A 19,648-nucleotide genomic window follows, 5' to 3' on the forward strand; every position below is an offset into this window, starting at 1 on the left:
GAGGAAGTACCACAGGATGGAGATTATTGGCAGTGTCCTAAAAGCAAAGTCTTTATAGCACTTCCTTTAAGGTTGGAAATACACATACAGCATAGTCCTCAGGACTGTGAACCAGTCTGACAGCCCCGGGTGTCCTGGCTTAGCCCTGGGTGTCCTGGGTGGGTGACGTTGAGGAGGAAGGTAGAGACCACCCAGTGAAGAGTATGGCTTTCTCCACATCCCACCAAGGGAATGAATCTACCAGTTCAGCCATGAGAGCTCCTTGGCCAAAAGTTGCTTCATGGTTCTGTGGCCCAGTTTCCCCCTTGTGGTGGGGGATAACTGTATCTTCCCACAAGGGTGGTGAGAGGATGGATTTGTCAAGGCCAGTACAGCACTCTGGAGATGTAGGGTGCCCTACAAGGATGATTATATCCTCATGTGATAAGGATGTCATCCTGGATTAGCGGGGATTCGTGGGTAATGTCATTCCTGCACATACTGGTTCCATTTCAGCCCATTGTCTGATTGAGAAGGTTTTACAGTCTTCACTCAGCTTAGTGAGGTTCTGTGCATCGTCTTCATCAGTGAATGCAGGCTCCCCTATGTGGCTTAAAACGATGGTTCCTAGATTGTTAGCTGGGTTTATGCAAAATGCATGTGTCTATCTTGCTCCTTCTACACCTCTACCCTGATATAACGCTGTCCTCGGGAGCCAAAAAATCTTACTGCGTTATAGGTGAAACCACGTTATATCGAACTTGCTTTGATCCACCGGAGTGCGCAGCCACGCCCCCCCAGAGCGCTGCTTTACCGCGTTATATCGGGTCGCATTATATCGGGGTAGAGGTGTATTTACTCTATGGATGTTGGAGTCCCACCAGCATGTTACTACCAGTCAATAATATCACTGCCTAGCTGATTTAAGGATTCGTAAATATTTTTTTTACAGGGACCTGTGTCATTTTATCCCCTTCTGCATTTAGCTCTAGGAGCAAAACACATGTTATTGAACACAAATCTAAGTTAATATTTAGCACTTGCCCAAACACAAAGTTTATGGAATTCCAACCGAAATGGAGTGAAAAACCACCTGGTGACCAATAATAATTAAAAGGGGACACATTCTCCTCACAGGCAGGGCCGACGAGATGGGGGGGGAAGCCAGTACAAATTACCGGGGCCCGGCGGTCCGGAAGGGGGCCTGGGGCCCGGCTTCCCCCCCCTCTCGTCGGCCCTGTTTAGCCGGTGCACCCTTGCTGGGGGGCCCGAAAAAAAATTTTCACCGGGGCCTGAACCCGCTCTCAGCGGCCCTGCTCACAGGTACCCCTATGCAACATCACTGGAGTCTCTGTCAGGGGGCACTGCAGTCAATGGGGTAGTACTGCTGAAAATGAACGGAGAATTTGGCTCATGAACTGCAGTTGAGGTCGAACCAAGTAACCGAGAGTCAGGCCATGGGTTCTGTAAAGCTGTAATGATTTGATTCCAAGTAAACACTTTCAGTTTCTACACCCATGAACTCACTGGCCTCTCAACAACGGGGTCAGTTGCTGGAGTTGTTTTTGTGTTGGGGCTATATGCCCATTAGGAACTGGGCTGAAATCAAGGCAATCTGCAAAAACCTACCTGAGATTATGAACTGACGTGGGATGGATTTTAACCTGTGGCCGACAGGAGAAAGATTCTGTAGCTCACCACCTCCTGGCAGATTTTACGTGGTGTTTTGGCTAATACAGCTGTACCTACCAGTAATGCTAAGCAGGCAACAATAGCCAGGTGACTGAGCCAATCTGAAAACCTTGTCTCAATAGGGCAGATAAGACTGGAAGATTAAGATACTGTCCCTTGCCCTTTATCTCCAAAGTAAGCAGAGCAGAGTTAGCTTTGCCAATGGAGCGGAGATGCCCATTTGAAAATTCTTCCTTTTGTAATAACCTCCAGGAGCTGTTTAAATCCCATAACCTCCCAGGATTACGGCCTGCAGTCCTTTCACCAACAATTTCTGCATCCAGATACGCAGTTTGGTGGATGCAAATAAAGAAAGATATGAACTGATCTACCCATTGCATGCACCCAGTGTGGGAGCAATGAAACAGTGGAGGAATGGCTGCAAACTTTGTTGGGTAAATTGCCCAGGGGTTATTCAGCCTAGGCTCAAAGACACCACAGCCTATGATTGTTTCCGAGTCTTGTCCCTTTGCCTAGGAACCAACACTGAGTAGGCACAAGCCATTTCCTCCACATTTGCTATTTATTATCCTTTGGTCAGTTCAGTTATAAGAGGCTTAAATCAGCCTCTCATTCAGCCAGTCACACAGTGCAGAGAACTTACATACACAGTGCATGCCACTCAGGACGTGTCACACTTCACTCAGAGGTGTGACTGCAGCGTGTGTAGACATACACAAGCTAGCTTGCTAAAAACAGCAGTGAAGCCACAGCAGCATGAGTGGTGACGCATACCCAGGGTCCCAGGTGAGCTTGCAGGCAGGCAGAGGGCTTGTGGGGCACTACTATTTTTAAGCGAGCTAGCTAGATCAAAGGTGGCATGGTTACACCTACATGTGCTGCAGTCACACCTTCTGAGTGCTGTGTAGACAATACCCGAAGGCTGAATGACTTACCCAGCCTCCCACAGGAAGTCTATGGCAGAGCAGAGACTTGAACGTAGGTCTCCACGATGCCAGACCAGTGCCTTAACCACTGTACTAGCCTTCCTCCTTTGATAGATTTGCCCCCAGAACATAGATGCCAACTCCGTGAGTGCTCCGAGGCTGGAGCACCCATGGGGAAAATTTGCAGGTGCTCTGCACCCACCAGCAGCCAAGCTCCCCCCCTCCTCGCCTCCTTCTCCCTCACCCCACAGCACGCCGCGTCCTGCTCCTCCCCCTCCCTCCCAGTGCTTCCCACCCCCCCGCCCCACCGCCTAACAGCTGTTTGGCGGTGCTTAGGACTTTCCGGGAGGGAGGGGGAGGAGCAGGGACGCGGCATGCTCAGGGGAGGAGGCGGAGAAGAGGTGGGGCAGGGGCGGGGACTTGGAGGAAGGAGGTGGGAAGGGGGCAGGGCTGGGGTGGGAAAAGGCAGGGTGAGGCAAGGACTTGGGGTGGAATGGAGGTGGGGTGAGGGTGGGGCAGGGGCAGGAAGAGGCGGGGCCAGGTGCGGGGGAGGGTCAAGCACCCACCGGGCAGAGGGGAAGTCGGCGCCTATGCCCCAGAACACGTAACCTAGGTTTTACAATGAGTCCATCGCATGCTGGGGCATGGCTTTGGGAGTTTAGCAAGGGAAATGCAGACATGATCGCTACGGATCATAGTTCTGTCCCTTACCTTACGCAGAGCCTCAGTGCCTTGGTTTAAGGAACTCCCAGGAGCATGGGACACAAAGCAGGCTGGGTACCTAGCATGGCCTTCTGCAGAGTGAGTTAAGGTAAGATGGGAAGGATAACTTCCCTGTAAGGGCAGGAGGCACATGCAAAACGCTAAAGGCTGAACGATGTCTGCTCATGTGCAGAGGTATTTGGGAAGGGACGTGCAGAGAATGCATTTGCTTCCTAATACTCCTGCATGGCAAGCATCCATCATGTGGCCTCTTAGGCTCCCAAAAGCACAAGGGGTGAGAAGGTGCAATGCTGTAGAGGACATGGTAGGGGAGTGACTCTAACCACACCGTGGTCACTGGAGAGTGTACACAAGCGCACTCACTCAGTACCCACAACACTGCTATGGGTGCATATATCCCCAGTGCCATTGGAGGTCTACATCTCCTCTGAGCCTCTTCAAACAGGACCCTGCCACTCACATGACTCTTTCTTTTTGCTTCCCTCTTCTCAGGCGCCAAAAATTCCCTTTGGGTAGCTGCATCCCAAGGAAGCAAGCCCCTGGCTGTGGTCATGAGCCAAGTGCACTGTGTAATGTATGGACTAAAATGGACAGAAATCTTTTCTACTTCACTATAGGAAATCCAAAGAACCACCAAAGTAATAGTGCCTCAGACTATGAGACAGCATAGCCCTGTCTAACAATGGACCCCAATCCAAGACGGACATATTTTCTAAAAGCTTCCATCTACCCCACAGGGACCATATACCGATACATCCACGTATTCATCTTTGGGGCAGCACATCTTTATCTGACTATAGCAATAAAGTTATTGAAAGTGATGTATAATATTATGGGTATTTATATAACGGGGATTATAATTTCATAAATACTATATTATGAAAGGAGGGAGTTTCTCAAAATCCCTTCTAAATGTAAGCACAACTACAACTGGTTGTGTTTTTAAATCTAAGTGCCCCTGTTCTCTCTGAAGGCAAAACCATGTTTAACATCATGTTGGATGCATTTCCCCAGAGAGATTAAGGGCTAGTCTGCACTACTGTCTGGTGAAGTCGCACTAGGCCGATGGGAGACCGCTCTCCTGTCAGCATAATTACTCCACCTCAGTGAGAGGCGGGAGCTATGTCAGTTGGACAATGTCTCCCACCGACTTAGCGCTGGTGTGGACAGCACTTTGGTCGATGTAACTTGGGTAGTGGCTTTTTCATACCCCGAGCGATGTAAATTACATCGACTTAAGTGGTAGTGTAGACAAGCTCTACGTGAATTGACCAAGGTAAGAGCCAGGAACTGAACTCCGAGTTCCTGAGCCATGGAGCTGGACTGGTGCGATCACTCTTCACCTCTCTGCCACGTGCCTGAATTTTGGGCATTCATCTGGGCTCTTTAGTTACCCAAATATCCATTTTAGGCACCCAAAAGGGCTGATTTGATCATGCAGGTTCAGGATTTAGGCACCCAATTTAGATGCCCAAGTTGGAAAGCTGGACTTTGGAAGAAGAAAGAGATGGATGAATGGAGGAGAATGAGAGGCAGAGAAGTGGTGTGGATGGCCCCCAACTATTTTTCTCCCTTAATTTGGGTCTGATCCTGAGAAGTCCTGACTACACATGGCTCACACACTTTAGTCAGTGTATTTCACCTTCCGTACGCCCAGACCTCAAAACATCTTGGAAAACTGATTCACAAACAAGAAAGAACAAATAAGAATAATCTTCTTCTTGCAAAAAGGGTGATGGGTTCTCTAATGAGGCAATCAGCTTTAAATCTAGCTCTTTGGAGCAAGGACTGTCATTTTGTTCTGTGTACAGCGCCTAGCACAATGGGGTCCTGGCCCAGGACTGGGAATCATAGTCACTGCTGTTAATGCAAATGATAAATAATCATACATTTCACCCAAAGAGCCCCAACCCCAGCAGCAGGGGTTCAGGACTGAATCACAGGGTCTCCCCTCAGACAGTCACTTGCTGTGACACTTGGAGGATCTCCTACCCAAGCACTGACTTAGGGCTATACCATCACTTGGGATACACTAGGCAGTGAGAAGTAGAGCTGTGCAAATAATTGATTTTTCAGTTCTCAACAATGGGAAAAAATGTTTTGGGTCTGTCAAGACAGCTGGGCCATGGCTGGCGCAGGTGATTGAGCAGGCCCAGGCTACAGCAGGGGCAGGTACAGGCTGGAGCAGGAGTAGTCTGTCAGAACTACCAGGCAGCTGGAAATATCCCCTAAAAGGTAGCAACATGGAGCAGACTGGAGAGGCTGCTTCTATTAGGAACACATATACCTGCCTTGGGATCACATGGTTAGGCCCTAGCTAGTGGATTGGCTGGACCATTGGGACTCACAGGCATTTACCTCAGATGACTCCTTAGGCTCTGAACACTCATCAGGGTCAACTGGAAACAAAACCGGTTTTTGGCAAAATGAAAACGTCAAAAAAATGTAGTTTTTATTTTTTTTTATTTTTTTTGGGGGGGGGGTTAGAAAAAATAAAATTGAAACAAATTTCTAACCACCAACTTGTGTCAAATGGAAAACTCAAGATGTTTTAACTTTTGGGGGAATGTTTTGTCTCTTCTTTTTCAGATGAAACAGTTCAGCAATACTGACCTGAATTCGCTAAATGGTTCATTCCACCCATTTTTTTTGGCCAGGAAAAGGTTCATCTGAAGAATTTTGAGCAGCTCCTGTGAGAATCCCCTTTGTGCCTCAGATGGGCCACCCCAAGTCGGGGTCCAGGTGGGTAGAGATAAGTGGGACTGCTCACCTGGGTATTCCTGGATAGCTCAGTGGTTTGAGCATTGGCCTGCTAAACCCAGGATTGTGAGTTCAATCCTTGAGGGGACCATTTGGGGCAAAAATCTGTCTGGGGATTGGTCGTGCTTTGAGCAGGGGGTTGGACTAGATGAGGTCCCTTCCAGCCCTGATATTCTATGATTCTAGGAGCAAGCAGGTGAGGAGTGGGCAGAGCCTTGGGCTCCATCCCCTCTACTCGCTGACTAGAATGATGGAGCCAGTGCAGAGGGTTAATAATTTATCACTGGTGTAGGCCGGCAGCAAATTACTACCCCTCCTCCCAGAGTAAGGGGGACTTAGGGGAGGAACTTTGACTGAGGGACTGAGTCCCAGTGCCTCCTGGGGCTGCTTCTGCAGTGGGGCAACTTATATGTGACCCTTAGCTCAGGGCTGTGATGAAAGGCAGAATGAAGCCCTTAGCTTGTGAGCTGACCTGCCAAGAATGCATCCTGAGATGGTACAATCAGCAGGAGCCATGTGATTAATAACTGTGGCCCATTTCAGGACATTTGACTCCTTTGGTTTTCATTGCTTCCTGGACTCCTTCCTAGAAAATGCTCTTTTGCAAATGTCTTCAGACATGGGCTGCTACTGCAAATAAAACAGGATCTGTTGGGTTTTTTAAACTTCATCATTGATGGGTTTGTTCTACTCCCATTCAGTCACCAATTCGCTGATAAAGAAACATCCCTTCTCGTCTGCGTATTTGATCTAATCACAACTCAGCGCTGCACGTCCGTAGTGCCTTCCATCGGAGGATCCCAAAGCGCTTAGCAGCATTAATGAAACAAGCATCAACCTGGGGGGGAGGTGGGTTATCAACCTCGTTTTGCAAGTGGGGAAACTGAGGATCAGCGAGTGAGTGCCAGAGTGGGAAATTCCACATCCCCTAACTCCCAGTGCGCCGTGTTAACCCCAGGACCAGCCTTTCTCCCTCAAGTGATATGGGAAATATTTTTTTTCTAGCCCAGTGGTTCCAAACTTTTTACTAAGGCAACCCACCAGCTGCAATTTGTCATTTTTGGGGACCCACCATGACACGTATAGCGCGCCTGTGCGTGTGTGTGTGTGTGCGTCTGTGTCTCTAAAGTAATATTTACTATTTTTAATTTTTAAAAATATTCGAACATGAAAGAAAAAAGAAAACCACAAAATTGCATGCTTTTCACATGGCTAGCTCCCCTCCCCAGCACCCTGCTTCCCCCTCCCCTCCCCACTGCCCTGCTCCCCCCTTCCCTCTCCTCTCCTCCCCTCCCCAGCCTGGCTTGGCCTCCAAGCCCCCTGCTCAGCTCCCCCCAGGTCCCTTGCTCTCAGTCTCCCAGCCCTGCCCCCTCCGTGGACAGAGAACAGTAACAGGGTTCCTGCTACACCCCCGTAGTTTGAGGTCCTCACTTCTTTCAGTGAGAGTGGAAGACAGGCTACACCAAAACAACAGCAAACCCAGAACAGCCCCGCAGGCTGCCTGTCTCTGTGCTGGCCGACAATTTGCCTCTCACAGTTCCTTTCAGGTCAGGGGTGCCAAAGACAGAGACCAAACAGCACAGATTCCCCTCTCAGCAAGAGTCTTCCCCTGTGTCAAGGTGCAGAGAGCACCCCTCTTGCCAACACTGCTCCCCTCCTTGGCCCCGTGGGTTCGCCAGGCCAAACCTGAATGGTGCTGTGACCCTGTGCACCCTGTCACAACACCACTCAGTTTGGGAACCCTCTCAAACGGGGGTGGAGGGGGCGGGACAAACTGTCCTCCCTAGGCAGCCCTAGCAGGGGAGAGCATTTCTGGGTCACACAAAGGGTGGGGAGTAGTGACGTGTGACCCAGCTAGACCCTTCCCACGATCCTCTGGTGGGGCAGGACCCAACGTTTGACAAACACAGGTATAGACACTTGTATAGTGGGAATGGGGATGAAAATTCCATTTGGAATGACAGGATTGTTGTTTATAGGTGCAATTCCAGTTTCCAGGTTTCAATGTGTCAGTTGCTGCCCGGGTTTATTTATTTTATGGCACATACAAATTGGGATCTCTAACTCTTTGCTAGGGTTTCTTCCCTTTCTCTTTCTTTCTTTCTTTTTCTTTCTTTCCATCAGAATTAGTTACATAAATATTGACAACATTTCAAGTACTGTACAACTGGATTCAGCTGCTAGAATCTCTCCCCAGCAATATATTATTCTAGAGTGTCAGGGTCACAGACAGTTCTAGGCTGTGGATGCCTCTTTGCAGGAAAAAGCAGGAAAAAACTGGCAGGGAGTGGAAACTAGTGGCAAGCAGATTAGAAACATAGCCTCCTATTTATAGACTAGCAGCAGAATTGTCAGTGACTGCCCCTGCGGTGCATCACAAACAGTTTAACCTTTTCAAGTCCTGACCACAAAAGAATGGTAAATGGAGAGAAAAGGAAAACAAACCCACAAGACGTACAACATCAGAAATACACAGGCATTTCTCTGTAGCGTTAGTGAGTCATGCAGCTGTGGAGTAGACAGGCAACAGATGCAATTACTGTCTGAATGACACACACCCACACACTGGGTGGGGATTAGAACCCTTTGTGTTTCAGCCCCAAATTTCCTTTAGCTGTCACTAGTAGTAGGTCCCATAGCCACTCTGTGGCCTCAGATACCAGGAGGTAACATCGCACATTCAAAGCCAATGAATTCTCTTGTGGTCGGACCCTGGAGATGGAAGTCGAGTTCTGGGCTCTATTCCCAGCACTGCTGCAGGACCTGGGGCAAGTCACTGGATCTTCTGCATCTCAGTTTGCCTAAATGTAAAATGTGGATAATACTATTTGCGGGGCGTAAACTGGCTAGGATCCAAGCCACGCTGCCTATGTCTTGCAGGGGTCCTGTAAGAACTTCAGCGAAACCAGCACTGCTGAACTCCTGCTAACCTCAGTCACCTGTCTTAATGGCCAGCAAAATCTCAGTGCCCCCCATATTAATCACATTGTGCCATGGGGCCACCTACTATAGAGACAAGGATTGCATTCCCTTTGGTTGCTGCTGTTCACGTACCTGGCTAAAATGAATGCACCGAGATCTCCAGCTGAAAGGAGCTGCATAAATGCAAAAGGATCATGATTCCAGAGACAAGCCTGGGGTTGCAATATTCAGCTCTGAATCCAAATTCCTCAGAGCTGAGGGGTGTTTGGGCTCAGTTGGGTTGGCCCAGACCCAAGGATATTGACACCTTTGGAATTTGGAGTGGTGAACCAGTCTGGAAAAGAGAGAAATGAGTCAGAATCTCAAAACTCAACAGAAATCAAACAGAACCTGCTCTGTCTTGGAGATCTGAAAGAGTTTAGAAGACTTTCCCCAATCCTCTTATGGACAAGGCCTACCTAGAGAACTGAATAGAGAATGAGATCCCTTTAAACCAGCCTATACATTTCCCCAGGACTATTGTTGTTATTAAATTATATAAAGTGGTTTAAAAGTCCTATAGAAAGGCTGTCAGTCTATATATGTTTTTAGAGGGATTGCTATGAGACCCTATTTGAGCTGTATAGAGAACCCTATCAGATTCACCCCAGTAAACTCTATAGGGCTTTTCCATAATAGGGCACCATTATTTATCATTTTCACAGCTCCTCTGCACTGTTCCAGGAGGGGGACTGGTAGCAGAAGTGCTCGAATAACGTGAGAGAGGCTGTTCTTGGAATACTTCCGGCTCCACTGAAGGCAAGTACTACCAGAACTATCTCCTGTGTTCATGAGGTTTCCAATGCAAGAGGTTCAGGGGAGCATCCGCACTTCTAGGGTGCTTATCTGAATCTAAGCTCCAAACATCAGGGGTTCAGACCCCACTGGGTTATTAGACACATGAGATGAGAAGGCCACCGTTCAGAGGAACGTATGATCTAAAAATAGACACATAATGAACAAAGATCAAGATGGGACGGTGGGCAAGATCTAAGGCAGTAGGGAAGAAGGAGAAATAAGAGGAGTCAAGGCCAACGCAACAGAATCATTGGGAGAGCATCAGTTTTGAAGGAAAGCAGGTCAGATAGGACCAGATTCATATTGATTTGAACGGGAACCAGATCAGACACATCATTTGTATTGTTTCTCACATTTCCTATTCTTTTTGTCTGTCTGTTGGTCTGTTTTCACAATCGCCGGAGTAGCTAGATCCAGTGCGGAGATCGCCAGAGGAAAGCTAGTTCTGAGGAGGGATATAGATGACAGGAGTAGGTCCCTTTCTCACAACAGAATCACATCCTGGGCAGCGCTTGTGCAGGATTTCCACATGGCCTGAGCAGGAGAGGTCACATTCTGAGAACTGTTTGCACTTTGCAATTTGCTGCCAGAATTCTGGTAGATCATCAATGCAGGGGCATTGTATAGAGGACCTTTTGGACTGAGGAAATCAGCCGACATGGTACTTAAAACATTCCCCATTAAACACAAAATTGTCCCGGGGTCTACTGGGATTGTGGAGTAAATTGGGCTCTGGGCTCTTTCACCTCTCCTTTGCCATCTCAACTCCAGCCCAGGTTGGTGACCAAAAGTGGTTGCTGGCTAGAGCTGTTTAGTATGCTATGAGGGATGAGTTTCATGGTCTCAGCCCTGTTCTCAATCTGCATCACTAAAGCCATTTCCACCACACCTGGTAGCATCCTTGTTGGCCAGCTCAGTGAGGCCAAGGTTGGAATGGTCCAGGGAAGCTGAAGTAATGCCATCTGTACCTTGTGTCTCCCTCCTGGTCCTCCTGGTCAGGTTGAGGCATCTCAGCAGGTGGGGCTGAGAAGTTTTCACTGCTGTCGCTGCTTTGTTAGTAAGCAGAGACCGCACAGTCTCCAGGTCTGCAAGCTGGCTCCTGTCAGCAGCTACCTGCTGAATTCACACAGTTCTTTTTTCCAACCTGTTTGCTCCCTTTCTAAGATGTAGTAGCTGTGTTTTCAAACAAGAGCTCCCTCGGGCCCCTCTCCTCTTACAGCACCCCGTGCGTGAAATCATGCCCTCACCAAACATGGTAATTCACGGTAAGTCAAAGCTGCAAGTGCCTTGTTCCCCCCATGCCTTCCAAGCCAGGACAGTTCATCCCCAACACGCAAAACACTGCAAAACCAGGTGAAGTTAATGTTCCCCTGACAAAAGTATGGCAGCAAAACACAAACCACCACCCTCAGGGAACTGGGAGAGCAGCACGGTGACACTTGTAGTGCACGGTAACAGGTCCACAGGGCAAGTCAGCACCTGGCAGGCTAGTGTGCTGCAGAGTCACTGACGCACCATGTAGACAAGTCCTGAGGTCGTAAGTATCACAATCATTAGCACATTCATCCTTACAACACCCCTGTGACACGGGGCAGAGCTATTAGCCCCATTTTGCAGATGGAGAACTGAGGCACAGAGAGAATAAGCAACTTGCCCAAGGTCCTGCAGGAAGCCTGGGGAAGAGCAGAGAACTGAACGGAGGTCCTAGCCTCATGCCCTAGCCACCAGACGACCCTTCCTTTCATAGGCATACAACGGCGATGAGCTTGGCATAAATCCCAAGGAGAGTAGACTGGTGCTAGGACAGAGGGAAGAGTGTCCCTATAAATCCAGTTGAATGCAACATCGGGATTCCAGTGATGGTGTCAGTATTTCCCCCCGCTGTAGCCAGTGAATGACATTAGTGACGTACTACGGTGGTTATTTATGTACTAATGCAGGACATCGCGTTGGGACAAATGCCCAACTGGGAGGAGTCAATGCTTTGTGGCACAGCCGAAGAATCCCCACTAGTCATTAACCCCCAGGAAGTGTCCTGCTGTAAGGTAGCTATTGCTAGTTGAAGGTAATAAACACAGGCGGATGGATTTTTCCTTTCAAAGGGTGATGCCTAAGGGGACGATTTGGACACAGATTGTTTTTTAGTAAATTTACCAGCAAAGGTACAGGAAAAAAATGAAAAGGCCCAGAAAGGTCACCAAATAATGTAGGATTTCGCTAGAGGTGAGGCTGGAGGAGGAGGGGCAGTGTTGGAGAGCAAACCTGCCCTGCACTCACAGGACATGACTCCCCACTCCACGCATTGCAACCTGGCACACAAGGCCACAGCACCACTCCCATTTGGCCCACTTGCCCCTCCGTTGGTGAAGATGGAGGGGAAGATGGGCCAAACCTGAGTGGTTCTGTGACCACTCAGGTTGCACCACCACTCAGTTGGGGGCCTAATCCAATGTGATTTTACAGCCAAGATTTCACAGACTGTATTCAAATTCTCAATTTCCGTGACCACCGCGACAAAATGGCAACACTAGTGGTGCAGTTGTATCTGATCTCATTCTGCCAGCTCTTATATCCCTCTTTAACCACTGGTTAGCCAGGCTGCTTAGCCAAGCAGGCTAGTCCAGCTTGCTAGGTTTCTCCCTCCCATACAAAAGCTGCGGTTTGGAGGATTTTAATTAAAGGCTCTTAACTTGCATTTATCTGAGTTGAATCTGATTGGGCCACATCCTGGGCTGGTGGAAATCAGCAGCGCTCCTTTGAGATTACACTGATTTACACCTGCTGAAGATCTGGCCCATAGTGTTGTTCCCTGCCTACATGTCTAATATCTCTGGTTCCCTTTGGATTAATTCCCTCCCCTTGCTAGTGATCCTAATCTTTCTCACCTGCCCATTTCAGTACCGTGTGGTTACCTCCCCACAGCCAGGCCACTAATGTAAATGTTAAATAAAACCCGACCATGATGGATCACTGGATGATTAGCTGTTCTGTTCATTCCCTCTGGACACCTGGCATTGGCCACTGTTGGAAGACAGGATACTAGGCTAGATGGACCATTGGTCTGACCCAGAATGGCCGCTCTTATGTTTCTTATGTAAGAGCAGCAGCAAAGATGCTTTCCTGCAGCTTTAATTGTTCCTCCCCAATTCCCCATCACGTTTTAAAACACGACTACGCAGTTGTGAAATTTTCGCCGCTTGTTCCTTTCGCTCAAGCCAACATACAAGTTCCGATTTGCCGAGTATTCCCATCCATGCTCTCCACCAACAGCTATTTTTACCAGATTTTCATTACTTCTTAATTGACCTAAATCCTTTCCCTCACTTTTCTTGTTAAGGATGGATTTAAAGAGAAGGAGTTCATTATCTCAGCCATTTTTGAGTCATTATTCATTTCATCCCTTGCCTCGTTAATTACTCGTTACTTTCTCTTTAGTGCTGCTTTGTCCCCTGATCTATTTGTAAACAGCCTTGTTCTCACCCTTAATCCTCTGGACCAGCGGTAACTCAGTCTGGTTTTTGCTGCCCTTCTTTTCCCTTGCAACCCTCCACTGGCTGCTGTGCCCCCAGAGCAGGTTCCATTTTATCCCCAAGCCAGAGAGGCTGTTTTTTGTTCCTTACACACCCAAATTTCCAGAGGAACTGTAGCCTGATGTGCCTTAATGCTGGTGGCAGAGATTCTGTCTTTTCTAAGACCTGCGGCACAGAATATGCAGCCTAGGGGGAAAGGGTTTTAACTTCGCCATCTTTGAACCCTCCCGATTTTGGCTCCAGGCACTGGAGTTGCCCCCTGTGTAGCAGATCCCTGGAGGCCTGTCTAGGTTACGGTAGCCTTCCTGCTCTGCCCTATGCGCCCTAGCGCTGCCTGGAGTCAGTGCTGTAGCCTGACCCTTCTCCGGTCTGGAGAAAGAGAAGAGCTGCTACGTATGGATCCATCACACTTCTGGAGACGATGGATCCCTGCCGAGGGGGGTCAAGAAGCCCACAGAGGGCGGATCGTATTGGAGAGCTGCTAAAGGGAGCTGTTCAGGGGTGCCATGAGGCGTGGGTGAGGGGCTGGATAGCAGCAGAAGGCCCGAACTCAGGGTTCTGTCAGTAGATATTTTCCCTCCTGCTGTAAGGCCACGGAAGCTCATTGCTGGTGAATTTTACATTGATTGAAATTGCACTAGCCATGCCATTATCCCCGTGGATTTCCTCTGCAATAATCTGACTCTCTGCTGACAAATGACGTTGGATTGGAAAACAGAATAAGATGACCAATCAGTTAGTTTCCTGTTTGGTTTTGTCTGTAAATAATTCCCTGCCCCCCTCTTTTCTGTTGGACACTCCTAACCTTGATTCCAATATATCCATTTTGCTATGTATCTTGGTAGGATAAAAATAATGCACAGTACCCAAACACGTTGCATCAGGGCTTCAGCTTCATCTAGCCAGTATTTCCTGAGCCTGTGATTGAGGTCAAATGTCCAAGGCAATCTTGGAACCATTTAACCATTTTATACATTTTCCCTTCACAGTTACAAATGAGAACATTAGTTGCCAATATGTTACCATGCCTCTGTCTGTTCACAAGCCCTCACATCATAAATGGAAGGCAGCTCGTGCCTACACACTCAGATAATTATCCCGTTACAGCAATTATCTAACAGCCTATAGGATTTGCAATTTTCCACGTACATCCCTGATGCAGGGAGGCCAAATGAACAGGTCACTGAACAGGGATTGCTGCGATCTAAGTGTTATTCTCAACTCTGCTACTGACCTACTATGTGATCTTGGGCATGTCTCTTCACCTCCCTCTGCCTCTATTTCCATTCCAACTCTGTGTCTGTCTTGTAAGCTCTGTGGGACAGGGACTGTCTCTGCAGCTTTTAGCACAGTGGGGTCTGGAACTCAGTTGGGATCTCTAATAATAAATAATATTGGGGGGGAGGGAGCGGTGCATGCATAGTTTTATTTTCAAAACCTGAATAAATGGGCAATATTTGGCACCGACCCCCATTCCAGGCCTTCTGTGATACAATACCGTGAGTTCCTGGAAAGTGCAACATGCCATTTCAAAACTGCATTTGGGTTAAGTGCCTTTCCAAGCGACAATGTTCTCGGGGTCTGAATGAGAACATTGTCCTACGCAGCTTCCTCAAGCCCTAATATCAACAAGATTTTAATTACCTTCGGAAACTGGTGTGGAGGGGAGATCGCTGCCTTTCTGTTCTCCTTTCTGGCTGGCTCACAAACCTTTCAGCTCCCGTCAGTGCTTTGTGCCTTCTCTGCGGGGGCTGATCCTGCTAGCCGTTGTGCCTAGACTGCAGCATCATGGCCCCTCTAAGAGAGCTTTTCTACAGTTTATCATAGCATTTAAAAGAGCAACACATGAAGGTCAGGTTGGTATCTTTTTTGGCATCTGTTTTACAGCTGATTAAGAAAACACTGCATCCCAGCATAGGCATTAAACAAATATCCCCAAAAGCTCATTCCATCAGGAGCCTAGGACCCCGATCCTGCTCCCATTGAAGGTAAAGATAAAACTCAAGTTGATTTCAGTAGTACTGGGATTAAGCTCAAGGGGGAATTAAAAGGAAGAGGGTGAAGGGAAGGTTTTTCTTCCAGCTGTCCTGGTCGTCTTCTCATTTTGGGTAGCAGCTAAGACACATGCACCATGGGAAGTTTTTCACCTGGTTTGCTTTCACGTTTATTTTGACTGTACCAGGAAACTGATGTTCTCTGAATCCACTGGAGAGATGTTCCCATTACTCACGCGCCAGCACGAGACAGGCTTTTTGGCATCCATGAAGTTGTGAGTCCCCATGCCGAAGTCAATATTTGTCTCCTGTGTCAAAGATCATCTCTGATATTTAGCAGCCAGCAACTACGAGGGAGGTGGAGCTGGAGAGAGACCTTCATAGGCTGCAACTAAGGGTCTGGCTACGTGGGAATGCTTTACTAATTATCAGGGATGGTCAAAAATTTTCCATCCACACTGTTTCCAAGAGAATCCCCCTCCCCCCCCCCGCCAAAAAACCTGTCAGCTTTCCATGGAAAATTCAGATTTTTCATTAAAAAATATATATATTTTGGCCCAAACACAGTATTTTGATTCAGACAGACTGTCACAGTGCCTCATGGGAGCTGTAGTTTGGTTGCCTCATGTCTTCATCCTCCTCTATGGACCGGGCCCCCCTAGTTGAACTACATCTTCCATGATGCACCACAGCCAGGACCTGCCATCATACACCACCTCCCTCCTCTAAGATAGCAGCTCTCATTCCAGGATCCGAGTGGCTTTTTGTGGGTTTGCTTAAACCCCATCCCAAGCAACATGACCTAAACCAAAAAAGCCTCTCTTCTATTGGAATAAGTGTTCACATGGGGCCTTATATGGGTATAACTATATTGTTTAAATCAGTGGTTCTCAACTGATTACACATTGTGGGCCGCATATGTGTTACCTGGGCCACAGGGTCCAGGTGGCAGTGCAGCAGCATCCCCGACCCTCACTGCACGGGGCAGCTGGCTGCCCGCCCTAGGCCCCAGACCATGCCATGCGGCTGCCCCGGACCAGCCAGACCCTGACTGGGGAGCTTGCTGCAGGGCTGGCCAAGAGCCCCAGACCCTTCAGGGCCCACCGGCAGCCCCAACCCGGACTCCGACCCTGCTGCGTTGAGTGGCGAATTCAGCCCGGCCCGACCCGTCGGTGCCGGGCAGCTGGGAACCCGGGACCCTTGGCACGCAGGCAGCCTTTTGCACACAGCTGAGCTGGGCCGCAGCTGTGTGCTAATTTGGCTGCGGGTTGAGAACCGCTGCTTTAAATTCACACCTCTAGGTTATACTGAAAAAACTTTCCCACATAGACAGGGCCTAAGTGCATCAGAGTTGATGCAGTGGTTTGGGGCGCACGGCTCAAGGCTGGAGTTGTAACGAAAGTACTGCAGAGTCACGGGCAAGCGGTATCTTTCCCTGTGAATTTGAAACACTATTTTAAAAGTTTTGTGGGGTTCTACCACTTGGCACATCCCCCTTGGATCCCCAGCCTGTGAGCTCCATCACAGCGTCCTACGTCTCTTTCAGTTTCTTTACAATGCACTTGTTTGGGCTTCGCATTGCCATTGTACTTTCCCATCCCCCCTTTCCTCTCCAAGCTACACCCTAGAATCATAGAAACGTAGGGCTGGAAGGGACCTCAAGAGGTCATCTAGTCCCTCTGCCTGTTGGAGCAGAGGTTGGCAAACATCTGTCATTTTAAGCCTCTCACACCCACGCCCTCTTATTTCACCACTGTTATTATTTATCTATGTTATTGTGGGAATGCCCAGGAACCAACACGGGGGCCTCACAGTGCTAGGCACTATACAAAGCATAACAGACAGTCTGGTCTCATGTCCAACTTGCCAGTACATCCATAATTCTGCCAATTCCAACTTTCCCTCGCTCACATCACTGAGTAATTCCAGGATAAATTACGGCATAATTAGGGATCTACAGTGATCCTGGGCCAAGTTCCAGAATTTGCCCTATAAAGACTTGGACCAGTGTCAAAAAAGGCTGCTGATCCAATGACAGATTTATGTTTGGATATCTCCAGGAAAACCACAATGCCTAGAAATGATGTGGGATTCTCAGCTTGGACACGGTGCTTAGACTGTTTTGAGAGACATTGAAACTCACATAATTCTGATTATCACCTGACTTTTTTTTTTTAATACTTGTTTCAATACAAACCTGATTTTGGTGACTGATATTTCAAAAATTAACTAGAGCTCGAAATCGGTACTTTATGCCATTAGAAAGCAAGTGGGAATTCCAGTCTTCATGGTCCGGTGACTGGTGGTTCCCTCCCTAGGGCCTGATCCAATGGAAAGACCTTCATTGAATTTAGTGACGTTGCCTCAGCCCTTATTACCGTCAATCCCCACAGCATGTGCTCTGTATCTTCCCACTGGAATCTCTTTCTGAAAGTGCTACAGATGGCAGGTCTGATGTAGGCTGGAGTTATTCCCTATGTATCCCTCCTTGTCTATCTGTCACATCACGCCTGCAGAGCGGATATTGTGCAAGACGTGGCTGCTACGATCGCCATGGAATTGACGTGGGGGGGGGGAGGAGTCAGAATGACAAGTTTTTAAAATGTGGCTGTCCTCGTTTTGCTGAGTTATTAAACATTAAATTTTCAGAGCGTCCTGAATGCAGAGGGCCACAAAACTGAAATACGAGGTAATGACCAAGTGTAACTCTAGCACAGAGTAGAATAGCGCTGGCCAGGAGGCTAGGCCAAAATTTGCACTCCCACTACAATGCTCCCTTGTGACTGGAGTGCCCACAAGGGTGAAGCTTTGGGGAGCATAAGCCACTGGGGACACCTGGAGGTTAGCACTGGTCTTGGGGCCTAGCTCAACAGTACCCTGGGTCCAACAGCCCAAGGAGTGGTGCCAAACAGAGCAGCTGCACCCCCAGAGTATGGGTGAGTGACCCCGAACTAGAGACGCTGTCTGGATGCTGCTCAGGTGCCGTTGTCTTGGGAGCACATTGGGTCCCAGAGTTGGCTCCAATCCACAGGGAGGGACTCGGCCAGGGCTGTCACACCATCCCCAGCAGAATCATAGAATCTCAGGGTTGGAAGAGACCTCAGGAGGTCATCTAGTCCAACCCCCTGCTCAAAGCAGGACCAATCCCCAGACAGATTTTTGCCCCAGATCCCTAAGTGGCCCCCTCAAGGATTGAACGCACAACCCGGGGTTTAGCAGGCCAATGCTCAAACCACTGAGCTATCCCTCCTCCCTGAGAAGCTGTTGGAGTCACCAACAGTTTCTATATCCATGGTAAAGAGGCACCATATAGGAACAAGGAAGAAAGTAAAGCTTCCCAAATGGGAGCGCCATGTGCTGGACACAGTTAGGAACTAGTAGAAAAGGGGGGTTTTGGTGGAAGCTAGAATTTACCCTTAATTACTGTGGTACTCTGAGCACCTGAATGGCACACTGGAGTGGATAAGACGTGGATAACCTCAGTTCTGGCGCAGAGAGATTCCATCTGAGAGAAGATGGAAAGGGAAGTCCAAACAGCTGACTTAACCTCTTGCTTAACCACAATCCGTTTCCCCTGCATTTTGTGAATTGACTGGAGCTCTCTCTGGGCGCCCAGGAAGCTGAATAAAACACAAAGGGTCTTCTAAGTGCACATATTATCTGAAATCTGCATCTCTAGCTTGCACTGCCTCATGCTTAATTTGTAACGCCTCAAACTTCAGAGCTTTATGGAAACTCTCTGGGATTAAAGACCAGTTTGACCCACGAGCTGAGAATTTGCAAAGACATGGGTCAGACAGAATCAACGGAACGCTACCCGCCCTGTGCTTATAAAACTGGCTGTTGGCACAGCTAGAGAAAAACCAGCCTCGGAAATGCCTTGGGAAATAGGCATTTGAGCCACATTATAGAGGACAGCCACAAGGCGCAATGCTCCCACATACTATTCCCATGAGCAGCATATCCAATCCGAGGTCTCAGCCCTGCAAGATGCTGAGCTCCCTCCACTGCACTGCAGCACCTCCCAAGAGACGGTCAGATGAGTAGCCAGCGGGCAGAAGGGGGCGCAGACTGGTTCATGTATTGGTACTGGCACTCTCAGCAGAGAGACGGGTTAAATGGACCTGAACACCCCACTCTAGTCTATCTAGGCAGAGTTAAGGAAAATTAGCAAAGGTTCCAGGTGGAACCCTACTGCTCCCTTTGGCTGTGCCATACCTGTCCTCTGGCAGGGGGATTTCAGTCTCCAGGACTTTCAAGCCAACACTTTTCATCAGCAATAAGA

This window comes from Terrapene carolina, unplaced genomic scaffold (genome assembly GCF_002925995.2).
Source record: "Terrapene carolina triunguis isolate 2854851 unplaced genomic scaffold, T_m_triunguis-2.0 Scaffold62, whole genome shotgun sequence".
NCBI lineage: Eukaryota > Metazoa > Chordata > Testudines > Emydidae > Terrapene > Terrapene triunguis.